The 11,218-nt window shown below is 32.1% G+C and overlaps 1 long non-coding RNA gene across 1 annotated transcript; it reads right to left on the minus strand.

Annotated features, from left to right (window-relative positions):
- Positions 1-4,764: 4,764 nt before the first annotated feature.
- LOC111086822 lies at positions 4,765-10,051 on the minus strand. The gene is made up of 2 exons (XR_002611537.1): positions 9,981-10,051; positions 4,765-5,164 (listed from the first exon to the last, which is right to left on the minus strand). It is a non-coding gene; the product is annotated as an uncharacterized LOC111086822 (long non-coding RNA).
- Between the last annotated feature and the right edge of the window lie 1,167 nt (positions 10,052-11,218).

Here is an 11,218-nt window from a genome sequence, read left to right on the forward strand (position 1 = left end):
ATTCCGTATTAATTAATAATAGGAATTTAACAAAGGTACGGCAATATTTAAATAATGCCAAAACGTAATTGAAATATCTTCAAAATTAAATTATAAGGCAAATAAAAATATTAAGATTAAAAATATACATAAGATTGTAAGATTAAAAGGAAGGCAGAAAATAGTTAACATACAGTTATTAGCATGTGAGTAACAGAGAGAACAAAGTCTGTAAGAGTCATGTCTGAAACAAAAAACATGAATAAAAGTTTGATGTAATACTGCAGAATTGTAAGTAGGAAATAAACTGTAGTGATTGCAAATAAATAAAATGAGTTCCACACGGTCTAGTTAACACTGCAGTGTTTTAGAATGACACTAGATAGTACGAATTAATTGTCTCTATACATTCTTAGTGGCAGCAACTAACACGTAATAATTAGGTAGAACTTAGTTCATTTTAAGATAGAGAAAAAATAAGTAGTTCAGACGCTTTCGGAAATATATCTATAACCATTCGTAACGACATGGATTATTATAGTTACGTTAATTCAGGTGCATTTACTGTGCAATACAGCCACAGATAGTGAGAAAACAGGTTTATCTTAGTCGTGTTTAGTAGCTTATACAACCACTTACGTTTAGGTATTAATTAGTTACTTATATCTATCTATCTGTATTAGTAATTCATATAAAAAATCGGCTTATGAACAAATTTGTCAAAAAAGTTCAGATGACAGCTATAAACTGTGTTAAGCCTACATTATTCTTATGGCGTGGTTTAACCAGTGTCGCTTTAATTACAGTAAAGTTGTAAAGATCGGATATCAGTCGTTGTCACGTTTAGTATCCAATACGATCACCTAAGTTAATTATTAATTAGTTACAAATATTTCTTTAATTACCAGATACTATATAATTACTTAGTTCAACGAACATATCGGTTATTAACCTGCCAAAGTCTTCAGAGACGTACTGAGAAAGAATATAATTTGTTGTGATTGTGCCAGGATTCGAGCCTGGGTCTTTTTGACAGAGACTGATATACTATCCTGTAGCACACTAGTTTTGTTTTACTTTTTTTGAATAACTTGATATTACAAAGTCTCTCAGGAGATATACAGTAGCGATTCAATTTAGGTACGTATACACTTTTACAATATATTACCAAGTTTAAGCCTATTATCAACAGATCAGTACTAACACGTTATTCTGCTAAGCTTTGCTCACGAAATATATAATTTGATATAAGATATTGTTTTCTTTGATGTTTAAATGCTAAATTATGATGGAATAAAAGCAATATCAAAGCATCGTTGATTAAAATTAAGTAGCAACATTTTTTCTATTGTTCAAGCAATTCAAATGGATGATAACAGGAATTGTAAATTAAATTCATAAAAGGAACTTTTTAGTTTTATATTATTTGCAGTAATTGAATTAAAGTTTGCCTTCTTTTGGTGTATGTTTGTCAATTATAAATTCTAGAGTCCCTTAAGTGGCGTATACTATTTCCGTCTCATTTCGTTATGACTTTATAATTTTTTCAATGTCCACATCTTTCATTTTATTAAACACAATTCACTAGGTGTCAAATTGTCAGTGAGGTGAAAATGTGTCTTTTGCTTTTACGTGTGGTTTAATTCATTATTGACTCTTTCCTTAAATTCGCATCTGTGCAAGTTTATCATCTTATTAAACGCAATTCACTAGGTATCAATTTGTCAGTGAAGCGAAAATGTGTCTTTTGCTTATTATGTGTGATTTAATTCAGAACTGACTCTTTCCTATTACTTGCATATTACAAACTTAAATATGTGTACGTAGTTTTTGTTGTTGTTGTAAATCGCTAAATGTCATCTGGTTATTAGGATCACAGTAAATAATGTTTAGTTTAAGATTACCACATTTTTATTTCCGGAAACCAAAACTGAAACAACTGAGAAGGTAAAGGGAAAATTTATTAGTAAGCTTTCAGTGATATTCTATTATATATTGTTTGTTTTTTCTTTAATCCCTTTATAAACCTTATTGCAGGACAAAAGCATTAAAAAGGCAAGAGAAACACAGGGAGTTTGCAATTAATGAACATCCTATGAAGGTACCCCAGTGACACAGCGGCATGTTTGCGAACTTAGAACGCTAGAAACTGGGTTACGAAACCCGTAGTGGGCAGAGCACAGATACCCCATTGTGTAGCTTTGCGCTTAACTACAAACAACAAACAAAAATCCTAGGAAGAAATGAGAGCAACATTCATACAAACATGACAGAATTAAGTGGAAAGACACTGTCATAATATTATGAAGAAAATAACGTTGAAATTAGAGTGTAAGATTTTATAAAAGTAACTTTGTATAAGATACAAATTATATTACTCTATAAAATTCAATCTTCATCTACTAACACAATTCATGAGATAAAATGACACTAGATGGCGTTACATATCAGGTAATTGATATATTAAATGACAAGTATAGTATGAGAAATACATGAAACGTATTCTGTTTTACGTTAAAGAGAGTCATGATAATTAATTAATACACACAAACACATAAATAACTCTGTGACGACTACCTAGGAGCCATTTTACATCGCTTATTTGAAACGTCATATAACCTATCATCACTTCTTTTTCACATGCAGTGACAATGGTGAATTGTAGATCTAGTTATGGAGTATGTAGAACATATATAGTGTTTCTTGCATTATATAGTTTATTGAGGTCAGCGTTTCCTGTTTGTCCTAAAGTTTCAAAAATTTTCGCGCATACCCGTTTCTAGTTTTGTATGTAGTTTTAAAACTAAACATCGATCATACTATGTGCCTAAATTCTTTTCCTCAAGCTACTTATGTGGTATGCAAACATATCACGCGTTTTTTACCTTCTTATTCTAATACAGGAGCTTTCAAAAATCCCCGTCTACTCTAAATATGTGCTGCTTTCATAAAACACGTGGTCAAAATTGACGTTAAGTTGCTTTTATTCTAGCATTCTTTGTTCTCAGTCATTCCCCTGAAGTAATACTTAGACTGCCCGTGAGGATATTGCTGTAAATTTGCACCTTGTGCAAGGAAGTCGACAGCAGATTCCTCTAACAGCAGGTGGTGACATCTCGAGGATACAACCTCCATTATATTCTAATGGGAATTACCAGTCACATGGATAGCCTGGTTTTACCGATTTAACTAAATAACGTGAATTTTAGTAAACCAGGGGGAAAGTTTCGAGTGAGTTTGTCAGTCTGAAATGAATTTTGATCAATCTACTTTTCCAACTATATCACTCAAAGGTAAAACATACATGTTATTTTGATTGTGTTTCTGATTGAATAAAGATTGTGTCTTATACACTTGTGTCCAGTTTATTTATTTCTTAACACAGACTCAGTTAGTTTTAGTGGCACTCAGAATTCCTTCATAGTATATCTTGCCAAACCTTTTGTTATATTGCAGATCTATCTTATTTACTCTTGGAAGGAATCAGTTTTACCTGGTAATACCACAGGTTAAATAAACAGAGAGAAATTTTGGTGTTACGACCACATGATATTATTGCAGAGTTTTCTGTTTTCAGCTGATGTATGTATTGTAGAGCCTTTGGAGAACTACCGAGAACAATCCATTACTTCGTCACCCTGGACCAGAGACTGACATTTTGTCTGAAGGTTCAGGTACCTGAATGTTCCTATTGCATCATACCCATGAGATTAATGGCATCTCAGCAAGGTTTTGCCTGAGAACTTGCAAGAGAGAGGCCTTGGCTGCAACTACAAGGCCCTGCAAGTAAGGCAAAATGGTTTCACCCATGATGCTCAAAGGTATGTCAAAAGAATAGCTTTGATTGATTGGTCTCAGAAGCAGGCAGTCCACAATCTGATCCTGAGCTTGGGCAGTCCAGCCCTGGATTCCATTAAGCAAACCTAGATTCCATTGAGCACTTGAGTGAGGCATAACTATGGTGGTCCAGATCAGCCAGCTGGTCATTGAACCATCACCACCACCATTGAAGAAAACTGCTATGAATAGAGGAGTGTCCATATTGGTCACCAGAACAACCATTGTCAAATCTACTGAGAAAACATAAGGGGCTTCTAACATGATCAAGCCACTACCATTCAAGCAGTCCTGAGAGCAACTGCAGAGACAGCCAAGTCCCAGTGAAACAATCACAAGCTGGCCCACATAACACAGCATATCCCCATAAACTGGCCCACATAACTTAGCATATCCCCATAAACTGGCCCACATTACAGAGCATGTCTCCATCTACAAGCACCTCTATTAGGAGATGGTTGCCAAATGGACAGAAGCCGTGGACCTCTACAACAGAGAGGAGGAACAATGCTATCACGTTTGTGGGTCAAGCTGACCAATACCAAGAGGGCAGTGGCCAAAGCCACAGACAAAAGTAAGGGCCACTATGGTGGCCAACTGAAAGACGACTACCCCAGTAAAGGATATGCTGGTGGGGTTATGATGATGGGATGAAGCCTCATGCTTGTCCTGGGTGATTTTTTGTGTAAAAGATTTATTTTGTCTTAAATTTCTTTCAAGTTTATTATTTTTATTAAAGGTTTTCTTTTGCTTGCTTACTTACATCAATATTAAATATTCTTTTGACATGTCTTACTATGACTTGTGATATTTTATTTCAACAGACCCGTGTTAATATGTATGCATTATTTGTCTTTGTTTTATACGGGTTCATTTGGTATATATAATTGTAAAAGTGATATCAGTTTAATATGAAGTTAATTGAATAATACCATGTTATATCAGATATGCTAAACAGAAATTTGCTTTATTATGATTTAATTATTACAGATATGGAAGGTATTTGCACAATAAAGAACATTTTAGGAAATAACTTAAACATAAATGTATGAATAAATCAAGCAACAATGACAATTAATACAAATACTCAATTCAAGTAATTACAAAAAAATTAGTTTCTAATTCCCATCATTTAGTTTCTAAATGACTATTGTCCATCTGTTTCTTGACTTTTTCTTCTGCCTCCTTCTGCATCTTTTCCAGCTTCTCCAAAGTCACTGACTTTAAAGGCATAAGCTTAGGTTTGCAAAGGACATATGTTGAAGTTTCTTCTTGGAACAGCATGCCTTTGTTTGGAATAACTTCTTTCAATTCAGCTGCTTGTGACTCAGGCATTCTTGTTGTTTTCCTGAGACCAAGGTGAAGTAGTGAAAAAGTTAATTAGTGAACTTAATATTAAAGACTTAAAGCTGTTTACAACAGTAAAGATTTAGCAGATAAACTTACACAACCTTAGGAATTACCACCATATTACATATATATATTTTCTGATAAGCAAAGTTATGTATAAAAGGCTGAGGAATACAGGCAATAAATAATAAGACTTTTCTTTATTATTGAATATAAAACAGGCTAAAATAATCCCAAAAGCTTATTTAATTACTGGTTTTTAAAATTCTAAATATTCTGAATAATAAAAGCATATACTGCTGATAAAATATACAAGTACATAAATATATTATATTCTTTATCAGTTTATTTTTATTTAAGATTCATAGAGAAAAAGATTAAATTTAAATTTTACACTGTTTATATTATTTTTATCAATGTTTCAGTTTCCACCTTTAGGTTTTTTGCTCAATGCTAAGAGCTGTGTTTGACTGCACATTCTGAAGAAGGTGAAAGCTGTTACAAAAATAGAAGATACCATAAATTAATATAACATATGATAGTACAAGTAATTTGTTGTTGCTTAAAAAGTGTCTTGTTTCTAGTTTAAGGGATACATGATATACTGTGGGACTATTATTATTATTATTGCTAATCTTGTATACTCATTTTGCTTAAATTTGTCAGAATTCTCTAATTGTTATACTGAAAACAGAGTGATTCTTAACCTGGAAGAAAAGGACATGGCATGTGAATATATCTGTAATAGTAACTTGGAAGTTAGCTCACCTGTGATACATTCTAACCCTGGGCACATTCAACAATTGTACAACTGTAGTTGGTGAATTTAACGTGGATGAGAATGTATATAAAATCAAATTTGAATTAAATGACTTTCATGTTTAACATTTTCTTTGAAAATATGTTAGTAACAACTGAGAAATTTCTTTAAATATAGAATCTGTCAGATGAATAGGGCTCAGTGATACTGCTTTTTTTAACATTAGTTTAATAAAATGAAGACTTTTACAATAATATCACAATCATACAAGGTGAAATTCATGCACTGTATTGCCAGGATGTCCAAAAAAGATATAGCTAAATCAGGATGAAGCATCAAGTTCTACATCTAAGTCTACAACAGTATTTCTGTGAAACTGATATTCATACTATCCCTTTATAGTGCAGAGACAGCATTTCTATGCATATACAGCCCTTGGGACTTCTTTCTTCATCATTTATCATACTGAATCTCATGGCCAAGATTATGCTTTCACCTTTTAATTTTTAAGGCCATAAGTCCAATACTTATCTTGTATAACTAAAGGATGGCTGATAAAAAAACATTAAAATTATAACAGTTTACATGTGATTTGTAATTAATGACTCATTATCCAACAACATAATTTCCACTGTAATATTCTCCTGTGAAGGTCAATCTTAGGTTATATCTTTTGACAAACTTCCCACAGACCATCTACTGTATTTAGATATTAGGTTTCAAGACCAATTTGAATAAATTAAATACACAAAAGTTTATGCATGTACAGTTGGGTGACTTCACAAGTATGTCAGAGAAGGAGATAGAACTGAGCAATTTGTGGAAATTAGTAACAGATTAATCATATGGCTTATTAATCAATTATTCTCAAATGTGACTTAGATAGTTGGAATAATAGTAATAATAGGAAACACTTATTTTGATTAATTGATTATTTTTGTAAGTCACGACAATAACTGGTTATACAGAACAACTCTGAATTAATTAAAAATAACAAGGAGAAGTCATAATGGCAATATTTTGATTATATAGATAGATGGTATAATCGAAAACAGCCGTAGTTTCAAGCACTAAATTTTATTAAATGATTATTTTCAGAACACTAATAGATTTAATTCTCCTTTTGATTAATTGATTATATTGTGTGGCACTAGTTGAGGCTATCAATGGTCATACATAATTGATTAATAGAGTTAATTTCTTAGTACTAGAAAGTGATAGTATGAATATCAGTTTCACAGAAATGCTGTTGTAGAGTTAGATGTAGGACTTGATGCTTTATCCTGATTTAGCTATATCTTTTTTGACATCCTTGCAATACATTTTATGAATTTCACCTTGTGTAGTTGGAGTCAATGATTTCATGATACAAACTAGAGTTCAACGTTGCTTTAATGTAAATTTCTTGTAGACTAAACTTCTCATTATATGAGAAACTTGCAGCAACTATAGAATCATTAATTCCCATAAAAAACTTTTTACATTTTCTTCCACATTAAAAGGTCCTTAACTTTGAGTGGCCAGTAGCAACACCTGTTTTTTTGTTACAGTCAGGCTTGGCCAATTTTACAACAACTTACATCATGTGCAAGATATTTATTATAGTTTTCTGCTTTCTGTCTTTCTCTTAACACTTTGTCTGAGGACTAACTTGTACACTCATGGTTTATACTCATTTACAAGAACAAAGTCTTTGTGAATTGTCTCATGTACAGTTGAATTGGATATGTGCAACTTGTTATTAATCACTTTTTAAGTGGGATGGCTTCTTGGATGAACAGTCTGTGAATTTTTCTGCATGTGATGAGATTTGTGTAAGTGGTTTTACATTCTCATATGAGCATCTTTATCTTCCTTTGCCAATGCTATGCACTATATTACAGATAGAGATTACTGAAACTGGTTTGCCTCCAGGTTTTACATGTAATGGCTACAGAAATATTCTTTTTTTGGAAAGAGATGTGATAATTATTTAGCCGTAAGCTAAACTTGGTGGTATTGTATTGTTGTATATTTAAGAATTTGTTATGAATCTAGAATATGTATATAAGTGTTACATGTCAACCATGATAATTATATTCCATGAAGCTTTTAATGTACTTTAGTATTTAGATCTCAGATTAGTAAAACTTTGCTCTTCATCTCTTGACCTAGATTCATTCCTTCCCCCCACTGTTTTATGAGACTGGTTCTTTTACCTTCTAATCTTTGACACTGTGAGTTAATTGTTAGCTTGTGTAGCAGCGTGACCATATTCGGAACACTGTGAGAAGGATTGTCACTTTCACAGTAACTAGCATTGGAGAAAGCAGCTGGATGAAGTAGTCCTCACAGTGTATTTATTATACTAGCATTCCCTAGAACCAATCTAGGACTTTGTGGACACCAAAAAGGAAAAGCAGTGTGGTGAGCAGATAGGCATAGCCATATATATGTAATTATTTCAGTATGTGCACACTGAATTTGCCAACAGCATTAGTTGAGGGTTGGTTTGAAAGAGTCAAGAGATGCAGACAAGCATGTTTCTGCTTAGCTGCAACCTAGCACACTAATGGTGAACATCAACAATGGATATTGAAAGTTTAATTAGCCAAGTATTCTTCAGGTGACTATCATGGGATAAAAAGAAAGAAAAAAAAAGGCCACAGGATATATGTATGTATTGGACAAACCGTGGAATGTAAATGATAAAATTCTTCCAGAATATTAATTTTATACTTTTATCACAAACCCAGCACTCCCAGTGAGAAGAAAGTAACCACCAGAACAATGCACAATTATTCTCTGAACACACATTTGCCTTTGAGAATAATATTATGAGACTTTATGGTAGTTTGGGTTATTAAAAAGTGCTTTACAAACAGTCACTAGTGGGTTAACCTTCTAGCTCATTTAGTAGAGCACTTATATGGTATTACAGGTCTCATGTTCAAACCATTCTAAGAAAATAATAATGTTGAGATTATCATGAGATAAACTGGCATTGTTTGTGATAAGGGCAAATATAGTAGTCTGACTCCTTTAGCAGCAGGTTAACCCTTTAGTTTAGTTGGTAAGGCACTCAAACTGGTACGACAGATCTTGATTTAATTTGAATTCAAGTTTGAATTCAAGCCAAAGAACTAATAAAAACCAAAATGTTTCAAAACCATGAGATAAGACTGATAGTTTGAGTTAATTATTAAAAAGTGCCTTATTAACAATTGCAGTGGGTTAACTCTTTACATTAATGTTGGTTAAGCACTCATTGTACCTTTTTGACATTGCTGCTGGATGTTTCTGATATAAACATGCAACTAGGGTTGCTGTACTCACCACATTTCTCACTGCTTTTTTTTTGTTTGCCGGCAGCCTAACTTAGCAACAGATAGCAAATGATAGAATGGGCTCATTAGAGAAAACAAAAATCATAATGGTAGTTACTATTTGTTATCTGCAAGTAGCACCACACATTCCTAATGTCCAGTACTGTGGACAATATTATTATTTTTTGTATTAATGGGTATTGCCATGAATGTTATTTCAAGTTCAACAAGGAAGACCTGTCATATCCAGACCATCTAAACTTTTATGCGTTTACTTTTCAGTTTATGCCCAGTGTAAATGTAGGTAACCATCTAATACTAGAATAGTAAAACTAACAATGAGATTGACCCTGACGGCAACTTTTTCGTCCTCAGAGTCAAGAGTCTATTTTAATATTTATTAGTCTATGGTAACCAATGTAAATACAACACTAAATCATCAGTAAATGTGATTTTTACACTTGATTAGCAAAAAGCCACAAAATTAATTTACGTTTCATACAAACACGGTCTGAATTGTAATTTGTAGACCGTATTTTAAATTTAATTTTGAGGATAAGTATTAATAGTTATACCAGAAGTAGAATCATTCTTTTTTCTTAGTTGAAACTTAAACTTAACACTATCATTAACATTTAAATATTCACTTTTGCTAACATAACAATTTGCTATTTTTACATTTGGTTCAAATGAAAGCCAATACCTAGATTAAATTAAAATAAAAAAAAAACAGTTGAAAAGATACTTACAAAACCTCAATTACAGTGCAGTTAAACTGAAATATTTTGTATTATTTGCTTGTCGATTAAAGCGACATCTATTTTCATAAACTACCAAAAAGTTTTCAAAGTAATATATTTGTTTTAAATTTAAATTATACAATAATTTGTATCATTTGGTCTTCAAATTCAATATATATATGTGTGTGTGTGTGTATTTATAATATAGATTCTATACTATTAAAATAAAATAATTTTATAAACTTATAGTTACAAAGCAGTTTTTAATACATTTAAATTTATTTACAACTTGCAGTGGAGAATTGGAAATATTCGTATGTTAGAATATGCACAACGTTTCACCCACTAGTGTGATGATTTTCAAGTACAGTACACATTTTTCTAAATGTTTATGTAATTTTTGCTGAAAGCGTTCCCTATTGATGTATCACATCGTTTAATATCGGTGCACAACAAAATGATGTACCTTACATTTGCAAAAGACAGTGCATATTTAATTTTGTTTTTTTAAGAATAGCTAATATTATATAGATTGGTGACAGTTCTATAATTACCTTATATATATTTTTATTTTACGTGAGAAATATATTATCATATTTAATAGTGACTAGACAATCCGTGACCCGTTGGGTCACCCACTATTCAGAGGTTATGAAGAATTCAAGCTAATTTCAATCTTGCACCGAAATGAAGGTTTATTTTGAGATAATTTAATTAAATATTTCAATCCATTCATAATTCAAGAAAATATATTTGATTGTTGATCGGGAGTAAAAGTAAAGCCCATTTCATTTTTCAAAAAAGCGAAGTCAGAGTTATCAGGTATTGTGATGAATTAGTTCATTATGTTGTAGTATTTCCTCTTCAACCTTCTACAAATAAGAAACGGTAACACTTTATTTTTTTTCTTCAAATTACCTACCATAACTAAGGCACATTATTGAGAAATTCTTCAAGATCTTGTTTTGTCATCTTACGCCTTTTAATGAAGATGGGAACATTGACAGGGAAATATATTCGAACGAAGAAGTTTCGTAAAGAGCGCGAACGGTAGTGTGATGTAAAATTACTCATGCAAGAAATTTTCATAAAAGTGACCCGAAAAACGGCGCTAACTCGGTAACTCTTGGCCCGATGAAGTTTCATAAAGAGCGCGAATGGTAGTGTGAATGATTTTTTGACTGAGAAAATAAGCAAACAAACAATCTCAAAGTTTTAGTAGTATATAAAGAGATTCTTCAAGATCT

The sequence above is a fragment of the Limulus polyphemus genome, unplaced genomic scaffold (assembly GCF_000517525.1).
Source record: "Limulus polyphemus unplaced genomic scaffold, Limulus_polyphemus-2.1.2 Scaffold1461, whole genome shotgun sequence".
Taxonomy (NCBI): domain Eukaryota; kingdom Metazoa; phylum Arthropoda; class Merostomata; order Xiphosura; family Limulidae; genus Limulus; species Limulus polyphemus.